The sequence below is a fragment of the Lactuca serriola genome, chromosome 8, assembly GCF_051521515.1.
Source record: "Lactuca serriola cultivar US96UC23 chromosome 8, Lser_US96UC23_V15, whole genome shotgun sequence".
NCBI lineage: Eukaryota > Viridiplantae > Streptophyta > Magnoliopsida > Asterales > Asteraceae > Lactuca > Lactuca serriola.
The window spans coordinates 76,379,480-76,393,960 of record NC_136415.1 but is presented as its reverse complement, the minus strand read 5'-3'; positions in this window follow the sequence as shown (position 1 = coordinate 76,393,960).

The following is a 14,481-nucleotide window of genomic DNA, read 5'->3' as shown; positions in this document are numbered from 1 at the left end:
GATTGAATAACACAGAGTATAGTTTAATACACAAAACTATATATTGAAAATCATGGGATTACTATCCCGAATTAGATATGAAATACTTTAATATACACGAACTGTAGATAGAAAGTAGTCTGAAAACCTTGGGACTAACATCCCGAACTAGATACAAGATAGTTTGATATACATGAAAATATAGATTGAATATCATGGGACTACCATCCCGGACTAGTTATAGATTCAGAACCATGGGATTATCATCCCGTACTAGATATAGCTTGAAATCATGGGACTATCATCCCGTACTAGATATAAGATATATACATACTGAAAACCATAGGAATAACATCCCGCACTAGATACAAGTTCAATAAACTGAACACCATGGGACTACCATCCCGTACTAGATATGGAAACTATAGATAGAAAGTAGATATGAAATCGAATCAAAGTCAAAACCAAACCCAAAGCGATACCATGAATAAAATTATATTAATACATATTGTGAGTCGGGTAACCATGCTGATACGACAACGAGACCTCCTTGACGCTTGTCAGACGTCGGACGATATCCAGAATTTGTCACCCCAGGCGTGCCCGCCTAACTGTAGCTAGCAGTTAAGGTGTGGGATTGTCAGTCCCGAATAGATCTATTCACAAATTCCTCGCTCTCCCTCCAGGAGACTCTGGTTACACTTCCGAGGAGGATTTACTGATCATCCATAAAGGGTAGTGACTAACTCACAAACTAGTACTAAACTATTCACGGGGTTCTCATACGATATCAAACATATAAAAGATTATGAAACATAATACAGTGAATATAGATACACACAATGAAGCTATCTGGCAATACATTCAAATGATACAGAGATAAACTGAATCAGACATAGTTTATCTAATAACTTTATATACATATCTGTACATGATAAACGAGAACTAAAGAACCCCAAATTATTCTCATAATAATTTGATTAGTTTGGTTATTTTCTTAACTAAAATCCACTTTAGTTGTAATTGATAAATCATCCCTTATGCTCAGCATAATACATAAGGAGTAAAAGTGTTTATAAGTTTGCCAGATATTATTTGAAACATATCAATATTATAATTCGAAAACAGTTATAGTTTGCTTGTATTCCCCCCTGAAAACATTGAAAAACACGGAAAGAGCGTAGGGGTATGAACTCATCGGACGAGAAACGTGACGATTTAGGATGCTAAACGTTGGTTCGGGGCTTGCAAACGCACGAGGTTCCTAAGTATAATGCAAAAATTCACATTTGTATCTAATTAGGACTTAGATTATTTAATTGTTAGGGACAAACACTTTTAGTCGCGGAAACACCCCATTACAAGTGTTTGGAGGGACCCGGGTGACATCTACGGACGTGTAATGGCACTAGGGACTTGGAATTTGAGTTTACTCCCCAAGAGTAAACTCATACAAGAGTTTTTGGTCTATAACACCCATTCCCCATGAGTTTACGGCCGTAAACTCATGGTGGGGTGGTTTATGGTGCTTAATGGGTCACAAATGGCTAATATCACTTGGGAATGCTTGGAATAATTTTTCCTAAGGCTTGGAATTAATTTAAAACATCAAATGACAATACTTAAGGGAGTTTACGTCCTTGGCATGGAGCCTATGGCCGTAAACTCTCATACTCCTTTGAATATGTGTTTTTAAGGTTCCAAAGTTAATCATATGTGATTCTAAAAATTCCTACAAGCCTTGAAATGATTTTTGGGCATAATATGACATGTTTTTAGGAGTTTACGGCCTTGGAGCATGTTCTATGGCTGTAAACTCTCATATGAGAGGTTTTGTTATGTTTAAAGCCCTTAAACTATTTTTGGTTGGTCCTATGATTTATTCCAAGGCTTTTGGTGGTGTTGGATGGCTTTCTAACACCTTGAAAATGAGTTTACACCCATGATTGAGGAGTTTACGGCCCAAGCTCATGACTTGGCCGTAAACTCATACAAATCCCCCAAAATTCATGTCTAAAGTGTTCTAAGTCCATTCCATGAAGTCATTTAGCCATATCTAAAGTCTAGTTGTAGTTTGGAAGGGTTTTAGGGCTTAAAAACCCTTTAAATATGGGTTTACGGCCTAAGCACCATCCTGGGCCGTAAACTCATATATAAGCCTCTAAATCATGAATAAATCTCGAATTTGAAGGTCCAATATGATACACAATGAGTTTAGGAAGGTACCTTAGAGATTTGAGGCCTTAAAATTGAGTTTTGGACCCTTGAACTTAGATTTAGGAGAGAGGTTAGAGAGAGAGTAGAGAGAGGAAGAAAAATCTTCAAATGAATGTTTAAACATGTTTATATAGGTCTCAAAACTTGGACATGGTGGAATTCTACCCGATACCGGCATTAAACGGGGTTTTAGGTCGCACCCGATTAAGTTTCCGTAACCCGGCGAGGATATTTCTAAAATTTCTGAAATAAATATTTTTGGGCTAATTTCATGAGTTCCTAAGGGGTTTGGACACTCATTAGATTATAATAAACATATAAGTTTAAATAACTTAACCCAAAACGAAAACGGAACGAATTTGATAAACGGCGAATTTTTCGGGTAGAACGGTTTTCGGTGTTGAACAACTTCGGGTTGTTACATTATCCCCCCGTTAGAGGGAATTTCGTCCCGAAATTCAAAGAATAAGATATAGATCATGAATTGGAATGACATACGAATGGATTTGTCGCCTCGAATCTTCACGTTCTCAAGTGGGATCGGGTCTCCGCTGGGCGTTCCAGCGAACTCTCACTATCGGGACGTGTCTTTGTTTCGTACATTGACTCTCTCTCAATCTATGATCTCGATTGATTTTCTCATGAAAGTTTCAACCCTGGACGACTTCGTTTTCCTCAAAGGAAATCACTAGGGTTTCGTCGGGTAGGTACTTCTAAGGATTCGAGACGTGATGTACCGGATAGATGTTACCAAGCTCTAAGGGCATCCGAAATTTGAAGATTGCAGAATCGATTTCTATGAAGATCTCGAAAGGCCTGATGTGGGACTAAGCTAGACGTTCGGAAGAAATTCTCGGGAATCCTTCGGGAAAGACATTTAGAGGAAAGAGCTGTTAACTTCCCATTTCTCGATGATCACAGAAACGAGGGATGCGTGGTAATTCATATCGGGAAAAACTTTTGAGCTTTAAGGCATGGAATGATACGAAGGTTTGATGCCGAAGATCACGAGAACCGGGTCGAGGAAAAGATCTAGACGAGTGACCCTTTCGAAACCAAGGATAACAACATGAATGGGACTCGGTCATTTCATGTCAAACATAGCATCAAAGTATTTCGTGAAGAGTTTCCCCCATTTAAATCGAATGGAACAGAATAATCCTCCGGACTGAGGATACAATCTATAGGTACGAAGTTAGTGCTCTCTATCTCACTGGTTAGTTATCTCGATGGTGCGCATTTCGATTACAAATGAAGGATTGAGCTTAGAAAATGTTCGAATGGATGGGTAACAGGTTTCCCTTTTTTTTGTTCTAATATTGAAAAGAGTTGCAGGTATAAAAATTGTCAAAGAGGAGTATACCTGCAGCGACAGAGGGATCAGTGGTTGTAGCTGCTTTGGGGCAATTCCTTTTGAAGTGCCCTACTTCGCCACAATTGTAAAGGCCGGACTGATTCCCGCTCCAGATGATTGGTTTGTTGATTTGGCTGGTTTTCTGCAGGTTCGAGCAAGGTGGCCCTTATTGCCACAGTTGTCACAGATTCTTTCGCGACATGGACCAGGAATACGGTGATGGTAGTTGCACTTACTGCACCAAGGAAGGGTACCGGTGTATCCACTGGTAGGAGTTTGGGCCGTGGACCCGACAGCTAAAACAGCAACAGGGGCAGTAGCAGCATGGACTGCTATTGTTTGTTGTTTCTTAGAAAACCCTTGCGTACTCTGGGCCTTCCGCTTGTTCCAGAATTTCTTTTTGCTTCCGCCTCCACTGGTGACTGGCTCGGGGGTGGTAGCCTCCTCATCAGAGTTGTCTTCGTGATCGATCAGAATTTTCGCAAGACATTTAGCGCTGTCATAGGTGTCTGGCTTTGCAGCTAAGACAATCCCTTTGGTTGGCTGGGTCAACCCCAGACGAACCTCTCAATCTTTTTACTCTCCGGGGTAACCATTCCCGGACAGAGTAACGCCAGATCATCGAATCTTGAAGTATAAGAGGCTATGTCAAAACCCTTCATCTTTAAGTTCCAGAGTTCGTGTTCTAGCTTTTGTATTTCGCCTCGAGGGCAATACTCTGCAAGTAGAAGTTCCTTCATAGCTTCCCTACCCATAGCATTTGCTACAGGTAGAGTCAAGGATTTGACTCGGCCGTTCCACCAAGTTAGGGCTTTGTCAAGGAAGGTGTAGGCGGCAAACTTTACTTTGTCAGACTCCGAACAGGCACATATTTCAAAGATTGATTCGATTTTCTCGAACCATCGGGTGAGGGAAATGACACCTCCAGTGCCATCAAAGGATGTGGGCTTCGCATTCATGAAGTCTTTATAGGAACCCCCTTTTTGGTGTCCCTGGCTATCTTCTGGGTTTTGGGGCTGGGGACCACCTCCTGAGTTACCAGGGTTCATTTGTGACATGGCTGCTACCATTGCAGCAGTCAGAACTGTCTGAAGCGATGCAAGATCAAATTGAGGAGGAGGTGGTGGCGAAGGAGGGTTTCTGTTGTTCTTTGAGCTGAGTCTCTTTCTTGGAGGCATCTTGATCTAAAAAGATCAGGAAAGAGAGGGTCATAAGTCCTCTAAATTGAATCAAGAGACAAGGAACAGAGGATATCTCATCAAGACAGATATAACATCATACAAAGCGATAAAGCAGGAAGGAGTTATCAAGACAGAACATTTTATCGCTAGAGGAATGATCAAGGAACAACGCATATACGAGAACTTTCTACCAAGGATCGACTCGAGAAATACTCCAATAGTATTTCATGGTTCGCTGCAGCGACGACTCGTTGTTTGGGATATTAGGTAAGTTTTAGGCATGCTGCATACCACAGTCACTCCCAAGCACATGTTGGCCGTGTCTCGAATGAATATAGTTGGACAGGCTATATTGATCCTAGACACGACTACATAACTGCCTAGGTTTAACCGTAGCGTACAACACCCATTTACTTATGTTTTGTTCTACTTGTAGTTACGGATCTCGACGGTTCGGTATACTTGTATTCTTTTGAAAATACTTATAGTTTGAAGGATACTTTTAGTTCAGAGCATTGAGGCCCTTTAGTGTTTATAGTTTTATACCATGTAAGGTTTGGTATACTCCGTTCACTATAAACAAGGGCTCTGATATCATATTATCACACCCCGAAAACCAAAGGCGGAAACATTTCCGGGGTTGACTCCACGTTGAGAATCAAATCCAATGTACATAGTAATCACAGTAAACAACCATTACATTACATATATTTGAAAGTTTTACATTTGTTTCAAAAGTAAATTGTACAAGTTTTATACATATATCATATAAACAAAAGTTGAGACGGGTCTTCTGAGCACTCCGTCTTCACCAAAAGGTATCGCCGGGTACCTGTCTAACTTGGACCTGAGAATACAAGCGGTTTGAAAATCAGCATAAAGCTGGTGAGTTCATAAGATGTTTGTTTTCTAAAAATGTACCAATTTCCTTTAGTTTTCCGAAAAGGTCTGTTATCCAAGAAAATCCCATATTTTTTTATGTTAAACAGTTTAGTTATCCTTCATTACAGTTCAATTACGCGTTATATGTTAACCCCAGGAAAATCCCATATTTTCCTAAATACAAGATTGATTGAATAACACAGAGTATAGTTTAATACACAAAACTATATATTGAAAATCATGGGATTACTATCCCGAATTAGATATGAAATACTTTAATATACACGAACTGTAGATAGAAAGTAGTCTGAAAACCTTGGGACTAACATCCCGAACTAGATACAAGATAGTTTGATATACATGAAAATATAGATTGAATATCATGGGACTACCATCCCGGACTAGTTATAGATTCAGAACCATGGGATTATCATCCCGTACTAGATATAGCTTGAAATCATGGGACTATCATCCCGTACTAGATATAAGATATATACATACTGAAAACCATAGGAATAACATCCCGCACTAGATACAAGTTCAATAAACTGAACACCATGGGACTACCATCCCGTACTAGATATGGAAACTATAGATAGAAAGTAGATATGAAATCGAATCAAAGTCAAAACCAAACCCAAAGCGATACCATGAATAAAATTATATTAATACATATTGTGAGTCGGGTAACCATGCTGATACGACAACGAGACCTCCTTGACGCTTGTCAGACGTCGGACGATATCCAGAATTTGTCACCCCAGGCGTGCCCGCCTAACTGTAGCTAGCAGTTAAGGTGTGGGATTGTCAGTCCCGAATAGATCTATTCACAAATTCCTCGCTCTCCCTCCAGGAGACTCTGGTTACACTTCCGAGGAGGATTTACTGATCATCCATAAAGGGTAGTGACTAACTCACAAACTAGTACTAAACTATTCACGGGGTTCTCATACGATATCAAACATATAAAAGATTATGAAACATAATACAGTGAATATAGATACACACAATGAAGCTATCTGGCAATACATTCAAATGATACAGAGATAAACTGAATCAGACATAGTTTATCTAATAACTTTATATACATATCTGTACATGATAAACGAGAACTAAAGAACCCCAAATTATTCTCATAATAATTTGATTAGTTTGGTTATTTTCTTAACTAAAATCCACTTTAGTTGTAATTGATAAATCATCCCTTATGCTCAGCATAATACATAAGGAGTAAAAGTGTTTATAAGTTTGCCAGATATTATTTGAAACATATCAATATTATAATTCGAAAACAGTTATAGTTTGCTTGTATTCCCCCCTGAAAACATTGAAAAACACGGAAAGAGCGTAGGGGTATGAACTCATCGGACGAGAAACGTGACGATTTAGGATGCTAAACGTTGGTTCGGGGCTTGCAAACGCACGAGGTTCCTAAGTATAATGCAAAAATTCACATTTGTATCTAATTAGGACTTAGATTATTTAATTGTTAGGGACAAACACTTTTAGTCGCGGAAACACCCCATTACAAGTGTTTGGAGGGACCCGGGTGACATCTACGGACGTGTAATGGCACTAGGGACTTGGAATTTGAGTTTACTCCCCAAGAGTAAACTCATACAAGAGTTTTTGGTCTATAACACCCATTCCCCATGAGTTTACGGCCGTAAACTCATGGTGGGGTGGTTTATGGTGCTTAATGGGTCACAAATGGCTAATATCACTTGGGAATGCTTGGAATAATTTTTCCTAAGGCTTGGAATTAATTTAAAACATCAAATGACAATACTTAAGGGAGTTTACGGCCTTGGCATGGAGCCTATGGTCGTAAACTCTCATACTCCTTTGAATATGTGTTTTTAAGGTTCCAAAGTTAATCATATGTGATTCTAAAAATTCCTACAAGCCTTGAAATGATTTTTGGGCATAATATGACATGTTTTTAGGAGTTTACGGCCTTGGAGCATGTTCTATGGCCGTAAACTCTCATATGAGAGGTTTTGTTATGTTTAAAGCCCTTAAACTATTTTTGGTTGGTCCTATGATTTATTCCAAGGCTTTTGGTGGTGTTGGATGGCTTTCTAACACCTTGAAAATGAGTTTACACCCATGATTGAGGAGTTTACAGCCCAAGCTCATGACTTGGCCGTAAACTCATACAAATCCCCCAAAATTCATGTCTAAAGTGTTCTAAGTCCATTCCATGAAGTCATTTAGCCATATCTAAAGTCTAGTTGTGGTTTGGAAGGGTTTTAGGGCTTAAAAACCCTTTAAATATGGGTTTACGGCCTAAGCACCATCCTGGGCCGTAAACTCATATATAAGCCTCTAAATCATGAATAAATCTCGAATTTGAAGGTACAATATGATACACAATGAGTTTAGGAAGGTACCTTAGAGATTTGAGGCCTTAAAATTGAGTTTTGGACCCTTGAACTTAGATTTAGGAGAGAGGTTAGAGAGAGAGTATAGAGAGGAAGAAAAAGCTTCAAATGAATGTTTAAACATGTTTATATAGGTCTCAAAACTTGGACATGGTGGAATTCTACCCGATACCGGCATTAAACGGGGTTTTAGGTCGCACCCGATTAAGTTTCCGTAACCCAGCGAGGATATTTCTAAAGGGGTTTGGACACTCATTAGATTATAATAAACATATAAGTTTAAATAACTTAACCCAAAACGAAAACGGAACGAATTTGATAAACGGCGAATTTTTCGGGTAGAACGGTTTTCGGTGTTGAACAACTTCGGGTTGTTACACATATACAAACAAGGATGTTGGGTCCAATTAGTCATCGGACTGGAATACCCAAGGGTCCACAACCATCGGGTTGGATTACCCCTGGCTCAATCAGTCATCGGACTAGAATGCCAATATACAACAAGTCCACTCATTCATCGGACTGGAATACCAATATACCACAGGTCCACTCAGTCCGATGACTGGAATACCCTCGGGTCCATAGCCATCGGGCTAGATTACCCCCGACCTAATCAGTCATCGGATTGGAATGCTAATATACAACGGGTCTACTCAGTCATCGGACTCGAATACCCTTGGATCCATAACCATCAGGATGGATTACAACCAACCCACTCAGTCATCGGACTGGAATACCAATATACCACACCAATATTGTAACATCTAAAAATATGGTCCCAAAAGTTCTCAATTTAATATTAGATAAAATAGTAAATTTCCATATCATCCAAACATTTGAAATAAACCAATGTATCAAATTGTCATAAATCATAGTAAAACATCATAACAGAATCCCAATGGTGTGTGCGATGTAGTCATCCTGAGCTCTTCCCCTTAGAACCAGAAGTACATGATGATGGGTTTATACAAAAGAACATCCTATGTGCTCATGCAAACCCTAAAGCTTGGATCTAGGTTTCTCTATTGTACATGCAATTCATCCAAGACTTATAAACCCTAGATCTAGCATACTAATTCCGAAATTGACATATATGAACAGATCTAGATGATTACCTCTTATAGAATGGCTTGAATCTCTTCAATCTTCTTTCATTGGAGCTTATTGTCACAAATGTCACTCCTCTAATGGTTTACAAACACTAAGAGCAAGAGAATGACTTATGAGAAAGAGGAGGATCACCAAAAACGTCCTAGGGTTCTTCCAAAAGAGTTCACCACATTTTTGGGTTCTAACAAAAGAGTTCACCAAAAACGTTCTAGCCCATGGACTCCCTTTAGAACACCCTTGGATGAATTCCTTATGGTCTTCCCTTAGAATTCGCCCAACCTATGTTCCAAGGTGATCCATCGCCCAATTGCAACTATCTTATAATTACAATTTTAGTCCCCTAAGTTTAATTAATGTCTTTTAGTCACAAAACTAATTCTTAATTAATTCTTGACTAATATAAAATTAAATAATATGATTTCTCCTTTAATATATTATTCATATAATATATTAATAAATCATAATTAATCCTTTTTCTCCATAAATCATCCTAGCTATCAAGTTGCTTTGGTGAAGGCAACCCAAAAGGACCATGCACAACCGGGTCAAGTACATACCAAATATAGTTACGGGCTTAGACACTAATCCAACATTCTCCCACTTGGATAAGTCTAGTAACTATAATGTAAGTACAATCCGATTAGTAATCGTAGCTCTCAAAGCCGTTGTCGAACTTTGATCTTATCAGCAACTTGTCCTTTAGATAAAGGATCATTTATTCCTCCATTCTAGATATCGTATGAACTGAGACATGAATTTTAATGATACTCTCTATTCACGTGTTGTTTCCCGATTTCCGATTTATGACGACTGACAACGGACTACAATTGAACACATCAACTTAGTCCCGGCTTGGCCAAGCACTTAAGGTGTCATCACTAAATCATCAAGGGGCCCACAGATATGACTTTTATCCCACTTTGGGTAAAAGGAACGGATAAACTTCGAGTCAATGCTCGCTTGTACTCACTCACCGAATCACACACAACAATACGTTTTATAACACCAAGTTACTGGTGTGTTTACATATTATCAATGTGTAACCAACTCACAAGATACAACTTACACATCTCGGTTTCAAGAATATAAGATATTATCATCTCACCAATCACTCGTTATAAAATCCATGAAGCGTTCCTAGTGAGCGTGGGTTTAATCCAATACTCTAATCTTATAGCAGCACTCATGAAATCTGCAGCAAACTTGTGCTATGTCTAAACACTTTAGACAATCTACAGACAGGTTCATAACAGTCTTCATTCATACCTACTTCCAAAGTATAAGAGACTGTGGAGGATTTGAATAATCTTATTATCCGAGAAGTCAAAACATGCAAAGTGAAACACAAGAATAATACTAATCTTATATGGTCCCAAACCTTTGAGTATAAATAAAACATTTTATTTAATCACCATATTGATTACTCATTATTTGTTGTTTCAGGTAATCAACATCTTACTTGAATTATAACAACAATTGTCCTTTGCTCTTAGCATGCACACTATGTTTACCTATGGTCCTTATTTTGTGAAATAGATCAAATTAACACATTTCCAATGATGCTTATTTCACAATTCCTAATCCATTAGTGTAAGAATACAAAATTCTCGCCGCTACTAGAATATGTTAGATTCTAACATTTTATGCAACGGTCCTTTCGTAATATCACAGTGCCAAAGTCACCAAGACTTTGCCAATGAAATTACAAAGTGCTATATTGGATATTGTTACAAGACAATTTCATAGTCATGAAGTCTCACATTCAAAGTACATTCCTCTGAACATCCTTCTTGCATAAAAGTTTCTAATCTAGACATTGATTCTCGATATCCAACTTCGAATATGGAAACATTTACATATTTGCAATATGACAACTTATTCTAAATAGAATCTTATCTATTCATAATAATGTCAATATGGTCCATCCATGACTATACTTCCAATTGTCCACAAGCGACCAATCTTTGGCGAACCTTAGATTGTCCTTGACCGTTGTTTAATTATTTTAGTCAAAACCGGTTCTATTTCCTTTTTCCCTCTAAATGCCCTAGGCATTTGGAAAATTTTAGAATGGTCAAATATTACAGCATATGCAATCGATCCTATACCCGAAGCGTATGGAATACAATTCATAATGGAAAAACGTGATACTTTTACTAGAAAAACAGCCTTTTACGACGCTCATTGCGCGTCGTAAAAGGCTCAGACGACGCGCAAATGCGCGTCAAGGAAGGCCCTGTCATAAAGAGAGATGACGCGCTTTTGCGCGTCGTCTATAGACGACGCGCATTTACGACGCTCATTTACGACGCGCATTTACGACGCGCAATGCGTATCAAGGAAGGCCCTGTCATAAAGGAAGACGACACGCATTCGCGTGTCATAACCTTACGACGCGCGTGTTAATGACACGCAATGCGTATCAAGAAAGCCCCTGTCAAGAAAGGCCATGTCATAAATGAAGATGACACACATTTTTGCGTATCATAATCTTAAATGTTTAAAAAAAATATTATTTATAGATTTACTAATTTTCAATTTAAATAATACATTAAAAATCTCATAATACAAAATAAAATACCATAAATAACAAAGATAATTCATTTCACTAATATGTCAAATACAAATAATTATTCCAATAGTGAGTAAATGTTATAAAAAATGAACTCATTTATATACAATTGCATTATCTAGCTTATTATGTGCCAACAACTCTCTGTGTGTTTACTTTTGCTTGAGTCTCGTTTCCTCCAAAGCTTCTAAATCACAAACCTTTTTAAACATACTAGAGACAGGATCCAATCCATGGGGTATTTTTGGAAAATAGTCTGAACATTCTTGACAAATCATCAACCTACAAGTGAAGGGTAGAAAGGGAAGAAACAAATGTTCACAACCAGTAAGAAATCTAAACACTAGAAGTTTCATAGTGATTGTTGATTCCTATAAACTCAAATGTGAGATGAGAGGCTTGTTCACAACCAGTAAGAAATACTAAGTAGAAAGAAACAAATCAACACCGTTTTCTGCTTCTGCTGCAAGCAGTAATATGGAGCGTGACCCACAACAGATGAGGCAGTCATCTCCTTGAAAGCTAAATACATATGTTCTCGCAACACTAACATAAAAAAACAAACAATAATGAGAATAATTTGTGGCATTCATCACCTTTAGTATCCAGCCACAAATCAGGACCAATTCATCCATCAAACACACAATCAGCACTCAGCAAGCCCACTCCACTACCCTCTCCAACAGCAAGTCAAAGTAAGCATCATCCAAGTGTTAGTGCCAAAAAAAAATCAAAAAATTCATTAATTTTAACGTGTTGGGAGGAGAGCAATAGGTAAAAGGATTGAGAAATTCATACCCATGCTTATCTTAGCAAACTTGGTTTGGAACACCTGCACAATAAAATATAAATTATCAAAAGACTAAATGACTATCTTACCCTTACATTGAAAAGTCAAAGTGCCGATTTAATATGAAACATGGGTATGATTGTATAAAAAACGGACCTTGAAGCCAATGTCACCTGGATTGAAGTAGAATCTCTCCTGGTATCCTGAAAAAAAATGAAAAAAAAACGAAAAAAAAACAAGAAATATAAATGTAAGATACCATGTTTTTTTTATTAAAGATTGTACCTTTACAAATGAAAGAATATGTTGAATTGCAAGTTGTGGGGAAAGAATACGACAAAATTTGGTGACTTTTTCAGCAGTTGCAATACGTACTTCAGCTTCATTATCACAAAGTAGCCTCAGCGTATGCTGGAACTAACTCACCCCTGTTATAATTTAGATGGAAAATGTTAAAAAATGAAAATAGAAAAAGAAAATAGAAAAATAAAAAAGAAAAGAAACTGTTTTGGATTTGAAAATTGAACATACTTGGTGGGTTCAGGGCCCACACCTTCACATAGTTCGTACAATTGATTAGCAACTATATAACGAACACGCAAAGACTTGTCCTGTTTTTAAGAGAAAACATTCAAATTTTGTTTTCATTTCAAATAAGTTTGCCTTGAGAAGTTCATAAACGATTAATAAATGCTCCTGAAAGTATTTATTATAAACAAGTTAATAATACAAAAAGGGAAAATCAAATTAATAAAAAAAGTTATGAATTTGACTTACTCAGTAGTAAAAGTAATCATAAAGTATGAGAAGGTGATATTTGTCACTGGGATCATTTTTGTTGATATATTTTCGAAGCTTTATCTCATTAAGACTCTGGTTAAAAGAGTTTGTTGTTTTTTTATTATTTTCACACACACATCCATTCCAGTGTGAAGATCATGTGCTTGAATAGCTTTGTTGAATGCAGCAGAACCAAGATACTCTGTAACATGATACTTACCAGCTATCACATAATTTAAAACTACATGGAAATTCTTGTCCTCCTCAAATCCAGTTCTGAGAAAAAACAAAAATCAAGGGTAAAATGGTAATTTTAGATGCAAGAGAAGACAATAAAGATTAATAAGACAATAAGATACTCTGTAACATGATACCTACCAGCTATCTCATGTGCACGGGTTTCTGGGACATTTTCTGTTGTTGTTTCTGTGACATCTTCAATTCATGGATCATGTCCGGAATGATTTGATTATGTACTTGGCCCATCCACGACCTCAACTAGAATATGTCTTAGTTCTCTTGGATGAGGCAAAAATGGTTCACTACCCCTGAACCTTGGCCCACTATCAAACATACTTCTTGTGAAGTTTGGATCAAGAAGAGATAATAGGTTCATGTTGATATCTCTAGCAGAAGGAAAGAGGGAGAGAGGAGGTCTCTGAGGTGGAATAGTTGGATCATCTATGTCCATGAAATCCTCAGGTGGGGCAGCAATGGAGGTTGTATGTCTTCTATAACAACATCAGTGAAATATATGTAAGAAAGTAAGATGTTTCTATCTCCTTCTGTGAAATGTGCATTAACAGCTACATTAAGATCTCCACCATGCTCCTGACAAAAATATAGATAGAAAATATCTTAGTAAACTTTGAAATTTACAAAATTAAATCCAAGAAAACATGAAGCAAAAATACTCAAAGCAACAAATCATCAAGAAAGCAAATTCAAAATTAGACCATTTTGAAATAATCTCACTTGTTGACCTTTTTGATGCCAAACAAGTTACTTACAAACACGTACCAACAAAAAATCGCTACCTTGATTGAACTTCATAACAAGTAATGTTCGTAGATTTGATATGACAGAAAACCCTACCACTTTTGTGTATATAAGTACTAATTTTGAAATCAAGCCCTAGCCCTTTCTACGATAACATAGTAAATCAAAATTACATCTGTATGGAATTAGTTTATTCGAATCAAACAAAAAATTATGGAATAGTAAAAAACTAA